Source organism: Physeter macrocephalus, chromosome 15 (genome assembly GCF_002837175.3).
Source record: "Physeter macrocephalus isolate SW-GA chromosome 15, ASM283717v5, whole genome shotgun sequence".
Taxonomy (NCBI): Eukaryota; Metazoa; Chordata; class Mammalia; order Artiodactyla; family Physeteridae; genus Physeter; species Physeter macrocephalus.
This window is the reverse complement of record NC_041228.1, coordinates 21,724,780-21,745,043: the sequence shown is the minus strand read 5'-3', so window position 1 is coordinate 21,745,043 and position 20,264 is coordinate 21,724,780. Positions and strand designations below refer to the sequence as shown.

Below are 20,264 nucleotides of genomic sequence, written 5' to 3'. Positions count from 1 at the left end.
ACAGCCTCCATTCAAATCCTGGTTTAGTCATGTACTTGCTGTGTGACCTTGAGCAAGTTATTTAATTTCTCTGAATCTCAGTCTCCTCATTTTTGTCCTGCAGAAGGTATTGGTAAACTCATAGAGTTATTGTGAGGATCAAATGTAATTTACCAAGTGCAGTGCTGGTTCATGTTAACTGATAATAATAATAATTATTAAATTTATAAATATATTAAATAATTATATTAAATTATATATTTTATTATCATCATCATTATCATTATTTCATCTTCCTCACCTCCCTCTGGTCCTAGGCAAAGTTCCTTATGCCCAGTTGTCCGGGTACAATCCCTGTACTTGCCCTAGTTATTTTATTTGAAGGTCTGATCTGTTCTTGTTTGTACAGGAGACCACCCAGAATTGTCCCAGATGAAAGCACTAGGTTAGCTTCTGTAACAAATAAAACCCCGTATTTTAACAGCTTAACACTTTAAAAGCTGATTTCTCACATAATAGTCCAGAGCTGGTGTTCCTGATGGGCAGGTAGTTTAGTGATTAAGGTGATTAAGGGACCTGCTTCCTCCAGCTGTAGCTCACCAGCCTCTGGGCCTTGAAGGTTTTTGCACTCAGTTGGCAGACAGGGAAATGGAGAATGGAAGAAGCCCGGGCTGTATCTTAAAAAGCCCTGACTCAGAAGTGAGCACCATCCCTTCCAGTCTCCTTCCATTGGTGAGAAGAGTCACATGGCCACACCTAGAAGGGAAATGGGAAATAGAGCCTCTGGCTGGGCACCCTTCCGCCAACAACCGCTCCCTGCTCTGCAAGGAGAACACTAACTTTTGGTGGATTGTCATCCATCTCTACCAAAGAGCTTTCAGCTAATTTGCAGGAAGGTGAGGCCCTGGAAGCCTTCAACTAAAAGGAAAGTTAGAGGGCTTCCCTGGTGGCGCAGTGGTTGAGAGTCCGCCTGCCGATGCAGGGGACGCAGGTTCGTGCCCCGGTCCTGGAAGATCCCACATGCCGCGGAGCGGCTGGGCCCGTGAGCCATGGCCGCTGAGCCTGCGCGTCCGGAGCCTGTGCTCCGCAACGGGAGAGGCCACAACAGTGAGAGGCCCGCGTACCGCAAAATAAAAAAAAAAAAAAAAAAAAAAGAAAGTTAGAGACCTTCTACAGCAAGAAGCCACAATGCAGACCTGCCTCAAACACCCTAGAACAGTGCCAGATCATCGTAAGAAACTTCCGAGCCATCTGTTGTAACCCAGAGTAAGTGTATGCACATACCTCATCAGACCTCAAACTAAATACATGTAGCTGACTGCAGCTTTCCTTTTTTTGCACTAAATGCACACAGCTCTTCAAACGTTTTTAATATGTCATGATTTTCAGACTCTTCACCATTTCAGACTCTTCTCTCCACTGAAAGTGCACCATTTGTCATGGTCCCAGAAGTATTTGACCTCTGTCAGATGAATACGATATTCCAGGCACATGACTGGAGATCCCACTGAGGTCATCTTTCCTAAGTTATGCTAACCAGACTCCCAGTTCTTCCTTCACCTCTGGTTTCCTCTTTGTCCTACATTTTAGTGTCTTTATTCACACTTTCACAGTTCTTCCTTCACCTCTGGTTTCCTCTTTGTCCTACATGTTAGTGTCTTTATTCACACTTTCACAGTTCTTCCTTCATCTCTGGTTTCCTCTTTGTCCTACACGTTAATGTCTTTATTCACACTTTCTAAACCGAAGGACAGCTTTAGCCTCCATTTGTCTGCTCCCAGTGTCATCGACATTCCTGCCAGTCACTTTCTGGTCGATCACCAAATTAGCATTCTTGTGTCAAATGCACAAGGGCTGTTCAGAAAGTAAATTTACAAAGTGTTTTTATGAAACTGATTTTAAGAGATGGCGAGTAATCCCTACAAGTATTTAAACAGCAGCTGATTGCTACTTTCCCACATAATCCAACAGATTCACACATTTGTCATACCACAGGATCAACTTTTTTTACGCCAGCTGAGTAAATTGCAGGGGCCTTGGTTATTAAATCAACTTCATATCCCATCACTGAACACAAACTTTATTGAGTTCCAGGCTTGTTGCAAATAATGTCTTCAAGAGACAGAATGAATTTTGCTGGGAACTGGAGCACAGTGACTTTTGCACATCTTCAAGTATTGATTTGCTCAGTAATTTGTCCTCTGTGTGTTTCCAGGTCCTCGGGTTACACCCTTTTGCTCCCCTCTGCTCCATTTCCTCTCCAGGACCGGGCATGTCATTCTGATACACTTTCAATTAAAAATGTTCTTGCCATAAATTTAAACAAGTTGACCATGAAATCCTGCAGCAGAAACCACTCTTTTTTCTCATTAAAAAAATGGAAACACATGTTATAAAAGAACATTTAATGACATGGAAAAATATTCAAGATATATTGGTAAAGGAAAAAAGCAAATTTCTAAAATGCAAAAGCAATATGAATTCATATTGAAAAACAGAACGCATAGTGTGTGTGTGTGTGTGTGTGTGTGTGTGTGTGTGTGTGTGCACGTGTATGCTTGCATAAGAAAATTCTAGAAAGATATTCACCAAAGTGTTAGCAGTTACTCTCTTTGGGTGGTGAGTTTTCTGGAGATAATTTTTTTCTTCTTTTTTCTTAACTATATTTGCAAAATCTTCTCTAATGGACATTAGAACTTTACTAAAGATAAAACTTAATGTTATTTCTCTTAATATTTAATAAAAGTAGAAATACAACTCTAAACAATTAAACATCACACCACATTTCCAGAAAAATAAAGTTTTTGTATTCAGGGTCTGCATCACTATCTCTTTCCTCTGTGCCTTTGGTGCCTAAAGAAACATTGTTTTGAACTGAATGTTTGTGTCCTCCCCAAAATTTATGTTGATGCTCCGACCCACAGTGTGTCTGTATTTGGAGTTGGGCCTTTCTGAAGGTAATTAGGGTTAAAGGAGATCATAAAGGTGGGGCCCTGATCTGATAGGATTAGTGTCCTTATTTTTTAAAAAAAGAGAGACATGAGAAGCTCCCTTGTGAGCTTGCTCTCTCACGTGCTCACGTGCACTCTCTCTCTCTCTCTCTCTCTCTCTCTCTCTCTCTCTCTCTCTCTCTTTCTCTCTCTCTCTTCCCCTTCTGTCATATGAGAACATAGCAAGGAGGCAGCCAGCTACAAACCAGGAGGAGAGGACTCACCAGACACTGAATCTGCAGGCACTTTGATTTTGGACTTCCCAGACTCCAGAGCTATGAGAAAATTAATTTCTGTTGTTTAAGCCACTCAGTCTATGGTATTTTATTATGGCAGCCCAAGCTGACTAATACAAACATTGTGGTGCAACAAGATCATTTTTATTATCATGCATCAGTATTTAACCTTGTAGTTAATTTTTTGAGCAATCACATCATTTTGGTAACCTTCACCCATTGTTGAGACATGGAAGAGGCGGCAGTGCTCTTCCCCCCCACCACACAAGTGAATTCCAAATGTTCCTGAACCACTTTTTCTTCTAGGCCTTTTGATTCTTCTCCACACCCAGCTGATGGACATTTCATGCTCACTGTTGGGGCCCTGGTGGTTCACACACAGTCAGTTAAGAATTCAATAGGCATTTAGCAAACGTGGACAGAGCTGAGGACACACAGATGGTGGGGATAGCAGGGGAGATTTTTTATTGACTAATTGATGTAGAGGTAGAAATCAAAAAGGCAGGTGGAAATAAAAAGAGTGTGGAAGGTCCTTGATGAGCACATCCTGATTAATGAAACTCAAAGGTATTTGCTGTAGGCCAGAATGTAAATTCAAATTAAATCAAGCCCAACAGCTCAAAGCAAAAACTCTTCCTAAAGGATCTCCCAGTGACTTCAAAGGTAGAGTTGGGCCATAGGGAAGAGAGGCAAAGAGGTCACGGAATGTGCCTAAAGTTTGCGTGGAGGCTACGGATAAGTACTTCTTGAACTTGAACTGTGGAAGCTGCCGACCACACCTTCTGGGTCTCTGCCATCCCAGAGCACAGGGTGGACAGTCCTTCCCGCTCCCAAACATTGGCATCCCTCTGAAGGCTCATTGTAACTGGTGTCACTGGGCGCGTTCCTCCAGGCCGAGGGCTCCGGATGCGTAAGTGGAAACAAAGCTTGTACAGAGCCTCCCTCTCTCCCTCTAGGTTCGGGAACATATTTCAACATGTCACTTTATTAGCAGCTAAACAACAGGGATGAGGGAGCGTGGTGTAAACATGTCATCCCCACCTATTGTTCTGCAGAGTCAAAATTCTCCTATGATTGATTATAAAAGGCAGTTATAGGGGAAACTGTGTGAGTCTGCTGAATTAAAAACAAACAGTGAGGCATTCAATGGCGAACAGACCTGATGGATTAAAACGCACTGAAGAAAGACAGCTCAGGCGATGCCTGAATAGACCAAGTCGGAATGAGAGGAAATTCGGCCTGCAATTTCCAGTCAGGAGAAAACTGGCAAAGCAACAGAATTTAAGGCTCCCTCAGATTTACACTTTATCTGCTAATTAGCATTAACATGCGCGGTAGAGGTATCTCACCAGCTTGTGGCACAATAAAAAAATGGAAGGTGTTATCACCACAGAATGTGTAATTACTTTAAGTACTGGCTGAAAATTGCAGGGTACTTCATTTCAGAATTTGTATATATTTATTGTTAGAGATAAACTTGTTAAAGTATATCTAATCTAATTTTATGTTATAATTCCTGTTTAAGATAATTTTAGTGTCAGCAAGCCAAGGGCTGAAGTAAATACTGCCATAAATTGTAATACATTAAAATACCGGAGCAATACATCCATTCAGCCGTGACTTGACTCGCTTATTGTTTAAAGACGAAAAAAAGAAAAAATCTCCAATTACATGAAAACGAGAAAGATACCCTGTTGGGTTGCTTCTACCATGTCAGGTCCTACAGCTGATGGAGTCTGCCAATGAGAGACTCCGTCCTTCAGCTCCTTGGAAATGTGAATCACTTTTTAAAAGAACTGTAGAAAAAAAAAAAAAAAAAAGAACTGTAGATTTCCGTTTCCCTTAGGTAGAATTTATTATTTTTGTAAGATCTCTTTAAATTGCCCTGTACCTTCCCACAAGGGAAATGCATTAGGACAGATTATTTGGCTTTAAATCGTAACTAGGTTAATATTTGTTTTAACTTTTTGAGTTAAGACCTAGTTTAAATTCCTCCTTAAATGGTTAAACAAGACAATTTGGGGCTATGAAAAGGAAACTATACCATGTTTTTCAGTAATATGATACTATGGCAGAGGCTACCAAATCATGCAAAAGCGATTTCTTATTTTCCTACTAAATGGGGGATTATAGCTAGAGCATTGCCTGCATACAGACTGTTCATTTTTTAGCAGCATTCTGTCAAGCCAACAAAACTTGGAAAGATATGGAGATAACACTGCCTCTGAGAAGGGAAAGCTGGATCTAACACTATTTCTGTTCGATAACTAGCAATTTCTCTGCCTTTTTATGCCCTTGTTTCTCCAGAAGAGGAACAAAAAAGGATATACAGGATTGTATGGTTCCTAATATTGATGCTACTATTCATATAGCTTGTGTTTATAAGACCTAAAAACCTTTGCAAATTTTCTCTCACTTGTCTGCCTCCTGTTTCCTTGATAAAGGATCCCAGGATCCCACAGGATGTATCTTACTATGATTCTTTTGGAAAGAGCCCTAGGATTTTAATGTCTGCCCACTGACCTCCCTGTTGTGTGAAAAATGGTAGAAGCTAATGAGGCCTTGCCTGACTCGGGCCATCTCGTAACGCTGATGGATTGGGTCTCCAAGAGCCTCCCTACATGTTGCAATAATTAAACCATAGAGATCGAAAGTCCTGAAACCTTGAAATTCTTTGCCTGGGGAAGCAACGTCACTCAGCACAACCAAAATACAATGGGATTTTCCTTTTCATGGCTGCCTTTAAACTTGGGAATTGATATTTTATATTTAATGATTCCTAGTGAGAGCTTTGCACAGAGCTCAGCATATAAACAAAACGCAGGCCACCCTGTGATGTGATGGGAGTGGCCAGACTTGAGGCCTTCCCTGATGCTGAGGAACAGGGACAGGGAAGCAGAAATTTGTGGGGTTTACTCTAGTGGCCAAAAGCATTGAACAGAGGTGTGGGCCCTGCTGCTCTGGCCAAGGACCAGTTAAGTATTTATAAGATGCTGTATTTATCCGTTTCTTTCTACGGCTCCAAAAGGTTTGCGAAGGAGGGGACTTTTCTTTCCCGACCTCATTTCTCTCCAGTTGAGCAGTTCTGTGGTCTGTGACGTGCCCTCAAACAGCCATCCTTGGTTCTGAAGTTGTTTCACCTCAAAAAACCTGTGTGTTCCCCATTCTCTTGTTGTATGGGAAAAGCATTGGGAATCTTGCTGAATGAAAGCAACTGAAGACAATTTGAAGTACCATTGTCCACTCCATGTGAAAACGAACCCTCTTCTCCAGCCGGCAGCTTCAACGAAGAATGAACTTGACTGTGTTGACCTGATGCTGAGATGTAACTTTAAGGCCTTTTCTAGGGATGTATTTAGATGAAAAAATATTTCTGAAATAAGACTTACCACAATTCATAAGAAGAAGCGTGAGCTATTTGCAGTTTTTTCATCCGGAATCTTACCTTCTGCCTTGCCCTGTGGCATAGCCTGGAAGCCTAACACTGAGCCTTATCTTGGCCAACCCGACATTAATCCATGAAAAGGGAACTAAAGGGATCAGGAAAATTCTGCCACTGGACACCTCCTGGGGTCCTCCTGTGACAACTGATTCTGCAGACTCTCTAATGTAAACACTCACACAGCTTTTCTTTCCTCTCATTCAAAGCAGTTTCCATATTTGCATTTTGGTTGATAATATTATTTATAATACTTTTATTACTCTAATTTACTCTAATGTGAAACGTTACTTAAAATTATTTCTGCGAGCCCTTAGAAGAGCTTCGTAACCTGACCTTCAAAAACTCACTGTACAGATGTCAAAGTTGAAGTTCAGTGATTTATCAATCAGGAAGCAGGCACACTCAAGGCATACTCCAACAGGGAACTTGAGGAGAGCTTTTAGAAAGGGATGGGCTACAAAGATGCAGGAAGAATTCACGTGAAGCCCACTGGAGCTCTCAACAGCCAGGAGCTCATGCCACCCTTGGGCTGGTGGCATGAACTCATCCAGAGCTGTAGGAAAGCGCCGTCTTCTCCACACACACAGGAACTGTGGTCCATAGTAGAGAAACAAAGAATGGACAACACAGTAGAAGGCAGCCAGAGGAGTCAACGCCCTGAACACACTCTCCTGCCCTATCCTCTCCTGCTGCTGCCTCCGCAGGCCAAGCTCAACTAGAAGCCAGAAGGCAAGGGAATCTGGATGCTGTTCATACACATCAGCCTCCCAGGGCACAGAGCAGGGTGAAGGAGGCGGAAGGTGGATCTGAAGGGGCAAACAGAGACTGCCCAGCACAGGTGGGTAACTCAAGTCACTTAACTTATCAGAAGAAATGCTTGATGGAAACAAGCAGGCTTCTCATGAGTTCCTGGACTACTATTAATGCCCACCAGTAAAACAACCTCGTTACCACTTTCCACTTCTTACAGATTTTCATAATAGTCCTCAGAGGCCAACAACTACTGTTAACTACTGTTGTCACCCACATCTTAACAGAAACACATATGTCCCGGTTGTACATATGTCCAAACACGCTAAGTGGTCTTTTAAGTACCTTTTATCAAGAGCTACTTTTACAGGCTCTTACTTATTTCCTGATAGTTTACATGTTCCTTTATGACAGTGCCTTGTTAACCATACATTATAAGGAAGTTCTATATCTTTGTGATTTCAGGCATGATCTTATCATCCTATAGTTTTAGTAATAGGGCCTATTTTTTCTCATTTTTTTAATATTACTCTCTGGGTTTGTTTGTTAGACATCCTCTCCCCTACTTTGATGCTTTGCCATATGATCAACTAACTTTCTCATTTTCTCCCTGTCCCTGACAACCTAGGTTAGATCTACCAAAGACCATTTTTTCCTCTCTTACTATCAGTGACTCTTCTGAGAAGATACTTCTGCAATCAAAGCAGTGACATATCTCCTCTTACGCTGCATCTTTTTGCTTTTAGCTTAAAAATCAGAATCAGGGATATACTGTTGATTCAACCTATAATTTCAGCCTGGAATGGCTTCACATTGTAGATGTTGAGTAACCCTCACTCAGACTCACCTGGATCTGCTCTTTGAATTGTATTTCTACATCTGAGGGGTTAATATTCTTAGTGGATAAAAGTAATTCCAATTTCCTCATGGGCAATCCTTTATTCAGTAAAATGGGTAATTTAAGTTACAATAATAATACACATTTTTTTTCTGTAGTACTTGCTAAAGCTACTTTAATTTTAGATGAAAAAGAATGTGACCAAGAAATATTTTTATTTTCTCCAGAATTGGACTTAGTACTATATATATAAAAAAAAAAAAAAAAATATATATATATATATATATATATATATATATATATATAATCCCAGTGTCGTAGAAAAGTGGGAAAATATCAGCCTTGGAGTCACATAACCCTGGGTTTGAGGCCCCATTCCTTTGCAGTACTCATGATCTTGGGCGAATTATTTAACCTCCAAACTTCCTTTTCCTTGACTATAACCTCATTATATGAATACCTGGTTGGTGGTAGATTTTTATGTTTATTAAAAGGGATAATGAGAGTAAAATGCCTGGGCTGTGATACCTAATAGATAGTAGTAACTGTCTCCCTCTGGTTTCTTCCTCTCTCTCTACATTGATGCCCCATGTTGTTCATGGTGGTATCTGCTCTAGACCAAGTCCTCAGCCTGGGGCTACCTGTCCTTTGCATTACATAATCCCCTATATTCCGTTCCAGCCCTCTCTTTTACTCTTTCTATTTGTTCCTACCGCTTTTTCCTATTCCCTTTCCCCTTCCCATGTCTATCAGAGCTAACAGAATTGAAGACCCATAGACTGGTCAACTAATGTAAACATGTGAACCAAGAAGGAATAAGACAAGAGTGACTGATAAAGACTGTAGAAAACTGAGAATGTTCTGTCTAAAACTACTCAAAACGCAACACACAATCTGCAAAGCAAAATACGTCAGCTGGTTGAATTTGGCATATGGGCAGCCATCTTGTGTACTTTCCTTCCAGAAGAATCCATAGATAATCATTGTTCCCAAATCTCAGGTATCGTTGTGCTGCTGATACCCGAATTTGAATTATAATTATGAGAAGTTTTCTTATAAAACTCTCTTCCAAAAGCATTTGCATATGATGTATGAGAAATCATGGACCCCCTTGGTGGATATACAAATGTAGTAATCAAGGTTTATGTGCTTATATATCTCCACCAAAAGAGCTGTAGGTACAAGTGGGTGCCTTGCACAGTGCCTGTCAATGTAATCATTCTATAATTATTTCTGATAAATCAATAAATCCAAAGAATCATTAGAGGACTCCCTCTAAGGGCAATATCAACAAGTTCTTGGACAAATGGATTTGGAGTGTGGCTACTAGAAATGGGTTGGTTTCTTGCTCAAAGATTCAGTGCACTCTGGGATGCAGTGAAATGATGTCAAGTTCTATAAGCAGCATCTATAATTACAAACTCAGAGCCAGACTCTTACATGCGTACCATGTGGAAAGGAATATGGGTCTTACACCTGTGGTGTTTGCTTTTTTTCAGACAAATATGCAAACTGATAACAAGACCATCTGCTTCTTCATCCTTAGATATAAAAAATGACTACACGTGCAGAGAGCTAATCATTTCACTCCCTCTAACTGCTTGTCTGATTTCATAAACATCTTTGTTCATTTTAATAACGATTGCTTTAGAAATTTCTGATCCTCAGCTTTGTTTATATGTTCTTAAACCCCTAATCATGAAAAACTATCAAGTGAATTTCTTCAGTTACAACTTTAACAACAATAACAAAAAAAGCTTTCTTAGAATTGAAATACAAATTTTCATCCTTCCATTATGCTGCTTTACAGGAATTACGGGGGCTAATATTTGAAGGCTCCAAATGCAAACAGATGAACAAGGATGAATCAGGATTTCTGACAAAGTTAGAACCCTTAGAGAGAAAGCCCTGTGGCCACTTCAGCTTGCTTCATTTCTTCACTTGGCTTTTGCCTGTTTGGCACTGCTCCAATTCTGCCTACAATTCCTGCCATCTTGAACCAAAATGGCTGCAGCTATCAGCACAGCCAATGTCTTTGACCTTCTGCTCATCTCCAACTGATTACAGTAGAAGAAATCTCCTGTGATATTAGTTTTATATTGAAATATAAATTTTAAATTTATGTTTAATATTTATATTAATTTTAAATTTATATTTTATATTTCAATATAAATTTCAATATAAATTTTATATTGAAATTTTTCAAAAGAGGATCTTAACAGGAAACCAAGAGTAACAAAAACCAGTAGAAAAGTATAGACCTCAAAACATTTGCAGAACACACGAGTGTTAATTGAAGCTAAGTGTCATAGCCAGGCATAGCTGGTGTAACCGGTGAGACACCCACCATCTGTATTTTTTCCTCACCTCCACCCTATCTATTAAAGAGTCTGAGATGCAGAAAGGAATAGAGCTCTGGAATCCTGTAAATTACCCCGGCTAAGCGAGCGATTGAGGGGCTTTGGTTAAGTCAGGTTAAGAGATTTATGTTTTATGTTTATTGTCATTTTCACTTCGTTTTCAAGCCCACGTTACTCTGAAAATAAGTGTAAACCTTACCTTTGTTAAAATAAAGGAGAAGGGAGCTCCAGGTTCAGATAAGAGAAGCAGGAGGACCCATCCAGAGTGGTGGTCTGCAAAATGGATCCATTCACCCTAGGGCGTGAGGCATAAGGAAACTTGACAACGTGTATGTTTGCTTTATTTTATGCTTTCAACAATTTTTTTTAGCTTTTTCTTGTGTTTTAAAACATATGTAATATGCAGTACAATGGAATATGTATATAATGTTTAAATAAACACCCATATGTCAGTTTGGAGACCACTGACCACAAAGATCCATAATGTGGTGGCTTCCATGGCAACTCAGGATCCAGGGGAAATTGTGTGGAGCTAGAACAGATCAGAAGGTGAAAACCCAGGCAGGAATGAGTCAAAACACCTGATATGCTGGTCACTTCCTTTCTGGTGTTTCCTTTATACCACAATTTCTGGCCTCTTTATGATGACATCATGTTAAGGGCACACGCTTTGCAACCAGACAGACCCTCCATATTTTCTCTGTGAACTGGGCAAGTTCCTCAAATTTTTACACTTAATTTTGTTTCTATACAAATGGGATTTGTGATACCTATATCATGTGGGTTATTGTAAAGACTAAATAAGATAATGTATTGATACATAAAATGCTTAACATATTGCCTAGTATGTAGTGAGCTCTCATTAAACGATGCTGTATTTTTCTTCCTCTGACTCAACCAACATCACCCTTCGTCTGACTTCAGCTGAAGTCAGCTTAGTCATCACCCCTTTTGAAAACCAATTTCAATCACCAATTCATCGTCTGTGCCACCCTGAAAAGCCCTAGTGTAGCCCCTATCCACATTATATTGTCATCTTTGATATTTGTCAGTCTTCTTTCAACCTACTCATTTTTCCCACTAAAGCCACCAGATTGGTTTCCAAAAGGGCTAGATCCATGTCATTTATCTCTGAACCGGCAGCACTTAACCGGTGTCTGATGCCTTATGAACAGCTTAAGGAATGATGGCTGAATGAATGATTGCTAAATGAATGATTGCTGAATGAATGAATGAATAAATTTGCCCCAGTTTCTTTATCCTCATTTTTTTTCCACCCTCCCACTGATCCATATGGATCACTGGTCCACTATTTTACTATTTTCTCCCTGCAAGTTTCAGCACTGCCAAACTTCCTTCCTAGTTCCGAGCCACCTGCCTACCAGTGAGAGTGGTGGCTGAACAGTTTTCACTCCACAGGACTCAGGAGCAAAAGCAGGAAGCTGTGATTGGAACTCATCTCTGTCTTTGAAACCTAAATGAAGCTATCATCGGCAGGACCCAAGATGTGGTGAGCCTTGTTCATGCTCAGATCAGCTTCTGTCTTCCCTACAATTGTAGGCTTACACATTATCTAATACGAGAGTGACAGTGGAACTGCCATGTTCTCTCTGACAGCAATCCACTTGGTTTACCGTAATGAAGCTGTGTCATTATCTACTGATTTCACTCTGTGGGAAAATTATTTCCTTCTTCAAGATCCCTGTCACTCAGAGGATTGTAAAAATGTACTAGTCATGTGTAGGAAAACATGCAACCTAAGTATTTTTCTTCCTCTAATCAGTTCTCAGGGCAAAGTGCAACTTGCAGAACATCAGTGAGGAGAAGAAACTCATCCATAGGAAGAGAAACTCCTCCCCCTAAGTTGAGGGACTAGGGAAGGAATGGTGCAGGGGAGCTGGTCACTTCCATACAATGGACAGACAAGTGCCCATCTCCCCAACTCCCCTCCACTACTGCTCTGACCATGGCCCTAACCAGACGACTTTAAGCCTGGACAAGGGTTGATCCAACCAAAATGAAGCTCTGAGGATGGCTTATCCCTAAATCTTACTTTTAGGAACTTACCACGAACCTAAGTTTCTAGAATAGTCCTCCGTATCCCCCAACCCTCACAAGTATCAATAAGGTTTCCCTGAGTGAATAGCCTTTTAACCCTAAAAAAATAGTGATTTCTGCCCATGGGGAGAAAAAGTTTACTTCAGCCTTACCAAAGTACCACGTTTATTACAACTTATTCATATTATTTAACAGCCATGTTATAAAGAAAACAGAGTTAAAATTACCACTTGTCACCAAAGGTAGAATTATGCTAATATTTTTGGTATGATTGATGATTCTAATCATGCTTGTTTCATGGGGAACCCTCTGAACTAAAGAGAAGATTTTGTGAAAAAAATGTTGATGACTTACGGTGACTTTTATTTTTTTATTTTATTTACTTTTTAATTTTTTTTGCGGTACTCGGGCCTCCCTCTGTTGTGGCGTCTCCCGTTGCGGAGCACAGGCTCCGGACGCGCAGGCTCAGCGGCCATGGCTCACGGGCCCAGCCGCTCCGCGGCATGTGGGATCTTCCCGGACCGGGGCACGAACCCGCGTCCCCTGCATCGGCAGGCGGATTCTCAACCACTGCGCCACCAGGGAAGCCCTATGGTGACTTTTAAATAAGGTAACACAAGAAAAAAAAGAGAGAAAAGTTGAATATGTATAAAATTCTTCAAGTGTTTTACTCTTTAAATGAAAACTATTCTGTGAAGATTAGATAAATAACAGCTTCAGTAAAATCAACAAAGAAATGAGCAATATATCAAATGGAAGTTTCTTCACTTTATAGAGAAGTCACAAAATCTGCTCCATTGGATAACTGCCAAATTCCTCCCCAACTTTTCCCAAAGTTAATAAACTATAACCTGCTAGGTATTCCAAAACTGTAAACTATGGAACTTAAGTGAATATTTCTATCCTGTACATGTGGGTTCCTTGGGCTCTTTCCTCTCTAAGGCATGACTGTTTTGGTCATCCTAAACACATTTCAACGTTTTTTAACCCAAAGAGATAACTGGCTGCTTTTGTACATATTTGTTCAAGAACAAACGTTAGCTGGCATTGCAATACTGCTCTGATAGTAGATTATGCACAATACTACTTGCCAGAATAGTTTCACTGATTACACATGCATTTATAGATATACACATATGTGTGTCTATACACAGACAAGTAGAATTTTATATAGAGAGACTCTGTGTATAGGAAAATGAGAACTTTATTTGCTTGTGAAATGTGCCAAAATATTAAATTAGATAATTCAGCCAAGTTCTTCACAGTTTTGCCCGAAATAACTTTTAAAATTCATGCAAAGTTGATTCACTTTCTCGAGAATCTCAATCGCAGTTTCACAGACAATCTATTTGGTCCTTAAGAATGCAGTAGAGGGCTTCCCTGGTGGCGCAGTGGTTGCGAATCCGCCTGCCGATGCAGGGGAACCGGGTTCGTGCCCCGGTCCGGGAAGATCCCACATGCCGCGGAGCGGCTGGGCCCGTGAGCCATGGCCGCTGAGCCTGCGCGTCCGGAGCCTGTGCTCCGCAACGGGAGAGGCCACAACAGTGAGAGGCCCGCGTACCGCAAAAAAAAAAAAAAAAAAAAAAAAAAGAATGCATTAGAAAGAAGAGGAAGAAGAAGAAGGGGGGAGGGGAGAAGGAGGAGAAAATGAGCCACAGAAGGAAAAAACAAGTAGAAACGAATCAGTGCAAATGTACAGTACAAGGAAATTATAATATTTCTCAACTGTCTTGATTCTCCTCTTTGCTCAGAGAATTGGGGACCAGGTCTTTCTGGTTCCCTAAAATTCACCTAATTTCCTAACACAAACCTTATTTGAAGGAACTGACGCCCAGCCATTAATATGTCATGAAAATGGGGCTAGTTGGGTTAGATCCCCAGAAGGTATTCATACCCCACATCACCCCGCATTCTCCTTGAGAACTTCCCTTGTCCCTGCTATTCATCTTTCCTCTCCAGACTTTCATCACACACTTTCACCTGGTTTATGATGTTTCCCATCTTAGTAGGTAGGAATTATTTCTATATTGCTGCTCCAACAGGACTAAGGGAACAATCCCACTTGTAAAATCTGGGTCGTTTCAGCTTTATAAGACGTGGAACAGTGTCTGTCTCCTTGTAGGAGCTAAATAAATGCCTACTGCATTAAGAAATTAATATTGTTTAAAAAAAAACAACTGGAACTGCAGCTGACATCTATGCCTCCAGGTGGTGTGGTCCACTGAAGTCATTCATTGCCATCGGCAGCTGCGGTTCTGAGACGGCAAAAGTGGGCCAAAGGTCAGTCAGGATTTCAGTGCTGACTAATACATTTTCAGTACAGTTGAAACTGCCCTGTTCTTTAATACCAACATCCTTCCTCATGTCAGTATCTTCATCAATTAGATTTTACCTGCCCCAAATGAATTTTACCAAGAAAGACCATTGTCATCGATCAGTTGCTAGAATAAAAGAAACATAGTGCTACAAGAGCTGTAAATAGAGTGCATTAATCTATTCACTCATTCATTCCATTGATTATCCTTCTGTTTGTTTCTTTGTTTATATTTGTAGTAATTAGGTGCACAGAATTGCATCAATCCCAATCCTCAGTTCATAACATGCCATCATCCTTGTCTCATGCATGGCTCTATTTCATCTACTTTTATTGGTGGTTTGCCCTAATAACGCATTAATTCCCGTAATCCCAACATTCAACCACAGAACCGGAAAATTTACAGTAACTTACATCTAAGTATTGCCTCCCCACTTGTCCTTCATCTCTTCCACTGTGTGGGTTAGACATTTCATAGATGACAAAACTGAAACTCAAAGCAGTCAAGAAATTTGACCAAAGTCACACAGTGACAAGAGTGGGCGGGGCCTAGACTTTCTGATTCCTAGCAAAATGCTCTTCCTTCTACCTTCTTCTGTACCTTCCCCAGGCCCACACCCACAAACAAGTGATGGTCATCAACCTACAGTCTTTTTGTGGGGAATTGGAATTGTGCCTTCCTTATTCAGCTATTTTTCTCATAAATGTGCCAGAGAAATGCCACAGGACACAGCAATCTTGGAAAAACTCTCCTGGTGTATTTGCAATTTCAATCCCTGGCTTTATTTTACATCACACGTTATATAAAGGTATCTTAAAGACATGCTGCAAAGTGTATTTTTAAATGGCTCTGTAGGCACACTCTTTTAAAGAGGACACTTCTTTGCATCGTTCTTAATTATGTCTGTCCTCCCATCGTCACCTTTATTATTTGAAATCTCTTCCTCAAAGATGTTAGCAAACAGTCCGGAAGGATAGCAGTTTAAAGCCACCTATTCCTCCAGAAGCAAAGGAAATCAGGTTTGTTCTATTCATCCATCCCTGTGGGCGTTAATAAATCCCCTTCATTCATCTTATCGCAACTAGAAAGGCTGCTGGTGATGCCCTCGCGCACAGACAACAAAACCGCTCCCTCGGCTTCACCTCAGCCCCGAGCTCTCCCCCCACCGCTGTCATTTCTCGCTTCATAGTCTTCCACCAAGAACCGTCCTCCTTAATTATGCTCCATAATTCATAAGCAATCCCTGGCATTGTACAAAGGAATGAAATAGAAAGATTCATTTGAAAACATGGGGTCTTATGAACCATTCTATGTCAGTACCTTGAACGTTATCAGCATTCTGATGGATTTCATCTGGGTTTCCATTTTCCACACTAGTACTGCACGTACAGGAGGTATAAAAATCTGCCGTTAAATGCAGCATTGCTCTGCACTCATTAAGGAAGTGTTGCTCACTACCCACTCACAGCTAACTCAATCTAGGACATCACCTGGGTCCTCTGACATCCGGCTCCGTGTCTTTCTGGCCTCCACAGGTTGTGGAAGCCCTCACAAAGCACCTGCGGTCCCCAAGCAACTGTGAAATTGCCTTGGATTCCCCAGAGCTTTCCAGGCTCATGTGGGCCTGAGTAAAGGGGGCAGGCGAGTGTGCCAAGCAGCCGGGTTTTATTCTGGCATTTGCCAGAAGGGAAATTGCTAACATGTTTTAGGGCCCCCTCAGGAGAATAAAAATCTCACACTGCCTTTAGTTTTTATCCCTCAGCTAAAATCAATGTTTTCTAAAAGAGAGAAGCTTTTAATACTCTTACAAGAGTTTCGCTTCAGGTCCAGCTTCTATTAATTAAGCACATACTTTTGGCAAGAGTTTTAAGTAACTTGGTTCCCATAACAATCAGCTATTAATCATCTTCACGTCACATCTGTGGAAACTGGGGCTGGGGGGCTGAATGGCCTGTGGAGGTCACACAGCCTACCTGGGACTCTAACTCTGTTCTCTGTCACATCCTGTGTCACTGCCATCCTCTGATCCTGCATCTGCAGGGGGAGAGAGATGAGGATAAAATGCCAAGTGCTGTGGCTGAGTCCTATGTGGAGGTGTGTAATTCACTCACTCATCGTTTCAACAAATATTTATTGAGACTCTGCTATGGGCCAGGCACTCTTTTGGGTACCAAAGCCACAGTGAAGATCAAAACAGACAAAACTCCCTGCTCGCAAAGAATTTACGTTTACTGTGGTCACAGTCATCAAACAAGATGCAAAAACGTAAAATATATAGCATATTAGGGATCATTAAGTACTAAGGAGAAAATATAAAACATTAACTATAGAAGAGAGATATGAAATGTCATGAGTTGGGAGGAAAGGAAATTTGGGGAAGAATAGACAGGGAAGCCACGGAGAAGCTGGCTTTTTCAATATCTTTGGCATTACAGTTGCATTCAATGACCTTATTGGTACTTGCTCTTTGGGATTGTTGCACGGAGCCCCATGACTTCATTCCTAGGAAACACGTTGCGAGAACTCGTTTCTTCATTGTGTAAGAACACATTGTAAGATAATAAGAATATCATCAATTTGATAATATTAATCAACTGTCCCATAATTTGCAAATCGATTTTGCCTTGGCTGGTGACTTCTGATACATCTAAGGACCAAAAGCGGTGGTTGTGGTTTGGACAGTTCTTGGTTATTGTACAGAAGGGTGGGTGGACACGCATGTGACTGTGGGGTCACTCTTTAGTCACATTCTGATGGTCCCTATTAGCAGCTTGTCACTTTCAACATATTACACATCTTTTCTGTGCATTTGAAAAAGCTGTAAGATAGAGACGTTATTAGTACTCACAATATAGGACTGCTTTGAGGATCACATGAGAGTAACCCAGACAAGTGTACACTCAGAAAGGGTCTGGGATGTAATTTATACAAGTAATGTACATGTACAAATGTTAATTAATATGAGACATTACTCTTGATGACAAAGTCATTAAAAATAAGCAAAGAGGGACTTCCCTGGTGGCACAGTGGTTAAGAATCCACCTGCCAATGCAGGGGACACGTGTTCGAGCCCTGATCCGGGAAGATCCCACGTGCCGCGGAGCAACTACGCAGCCTGCGCTCTACAGTGTGCGAGCCACAACTACTGAAGCCCGTGCACCTAGAGCCCATGCTCTGAAACAAAAGAAGCCACCGCAATGAGAAGCCCCTGCACCACAACGAAGAGTAGCCCCCGCTCACCACAGCTAGAGAAAGCCCAAGTGCAGCAACGAAGACCGAACGCAGCCAAAAATAAATAAATAAAAATTTATTTAAAAATATAATAAGTAAAGATACACCTATACAATCCTATTTCTTTAAAAGAACACTGATGGGAGCATGGATCTGGTATGGCAAATATCCAGCACTAAGGAAATGTTTTTAATTTATGGTGTGAATATAAAATAAAAAGGCAGAGTTTCTTAGAAGAAGAGTTTTAAAGGCAATTCCATAAGCACCTTGAAGCATAATTGACCTCAGTTCAGGATTTTGAAGAATAACACTCATTAGGACACAGGAATAATTGTTGAGGTGGTTATTTTTCACTAGTTAAAAAGAAAAAAAGAGCAAATTCATCAGAGTAGGGACCGCATATCACCATCATCTGTATATTCCTGGCCTCCAAGGCAAAGCTCACCAGATATATATGAAGAGACCCAGGAAATGTCCAATGATAGCTGGTGTCTAAGCATGGCATGCCCAAGCCTTACACTAGGTCTGCAGTTTACAGACTGCGTTCCAGGTCACCCCCGGGGTTCCACAATGATGCCTTGGGGGCTATAACTGGATGAGAGCAAGGCCCCGAGAGCAGGCTTCTGGACTTCTGCCTCTGCTTCAATCACCCCTGCAGTTCCACTTTCATTGATTTTATATACTAGATCCCATCTCAGAATTTATTATTTTTTTAAAGTCATATGGCTTTAAAAATTTTTGAATTGTTTAAAAATCAATAACTAGCACATTACTCTATAACTAGTATGGTTTCCATACTAACATGCTTTCAGGATCTCACCCAGTGCCTGCCCAGTAATAGTTATTCCATGACTATTTGCTAAGTGATTGGATTACTCTGGAAAACTGTAATAAACACACAAAACACAGCTAAGGTGGAAATCAAATCTATCCACCTTTAACCAGCACAAGCAGCTATGAATTTAAAGTAGACAGGATGGCTAAGGTTAAGGATTGGAATCTAGAAGATTTTATTTATTGTTTTCAATCACTCAATCCAGTCAGAGTATTAAGATGAGAGAGGAGCAATGTAACAGTAGATGAACAGATAATTAGTTAAAAGAGGAAAAAGAAGCACAGACTCTGACGTCAGTCAAATCTGGCCTGAAATTCTTTATTAGCTACGTAACTTTGGCAAGCGACTTAATCTCGCTAAGCCTCGGTCTAGCCGTAAAGTGGGGATAACAACAGGAACTGTTTCGTTGGTTTTGTGCAGATTAAATAAGATATTCCATGGAAAGTTCTTAGGATGGTGTGTGATACATAGAAAGCACTCAGTAAATGTTAGCTGCATATATATATACACATACATACTCTCTCTATATATACATATACCCACTCTATGTGTATATACACACTATATAAACATGTGCACACACTAAGTGAATATATGTATACATATATATGTGCATTAGAATTTTAAAACTGAGGAAGATATTAAAAATCATATAACCCTGTGATTTTTAATAGGTGTTTATTAGCAGCAGGACCCTTCCTTCAAATACATGGAAGAATCCCAATGTGTGGATTCTCTGGCGCAGTCAAGAGGTTCGAGAGCCCATTTCCCCCTTCTTACCCCCTCCACGCACGCACACGCATGCACCCGCACGCATGCTATCTCACCAGCCCAACAAACACTCTATGTCTTAATTTCTCTTGCTAGCACCCAGCAAGACTCTAAGGCTCTTTGGAAAAGCCTTAACCATTAATCAAATCCAATTTCCTCATGTGTCAACAGCATAACCAGGCCCAGAATAATAAAGATATTTGTCTGACGTTTATGGAATATCCAAAAAGAACAGCTCCTATTTATTGATAGTTAACTGTGCACCGGGTACCATGCTGAGCAGTTTACCTACATTATTCTAATTTTTTCAACAGCCTTGTGAATTAGGTATTATCATCATCACCATTTTACAAGTATGCACACTTATTAAATAAAATGGCCCAGGTCCTAGAGCTAGTTAGTTCAAAAGCCTGGATTTGAACCAGATTTGTATGATTCCACAGCCTCAGTTCTATTGCC

The 20,264-nt window shown here is 40.7% G+C and overlaps 1 long non-coding RNA gene across 3 annotated transcripts in view; it reads right to left on the bottom strand.

Annotated features, from left to right (window-relative positions):
- LOC102995311 (uncharacterized) overlaps positions 1–20,264 on the bottom strand; it is a 91,118-nt gene that overhangs the window by 39,763 nt on the left and 31,091 nt on the right. For 2 of the 3 annotated variants that reach the window (XR_008619467.1, XR_008619466.1), the window contains one exon: positions 10,795–10,890. This is a non-coding gene — a long non-coding RNA (uncharacterized lncRNA). Of the gene's footprint in view, positions 1–491; positions 736–3,193; positions 3,245–4,895; positions 4,915–10,794; positions 10,891–20,264 lie in introns of those variants that run through there. The other variant, XR_008619468.1, reaches the window with a different exon arrangement.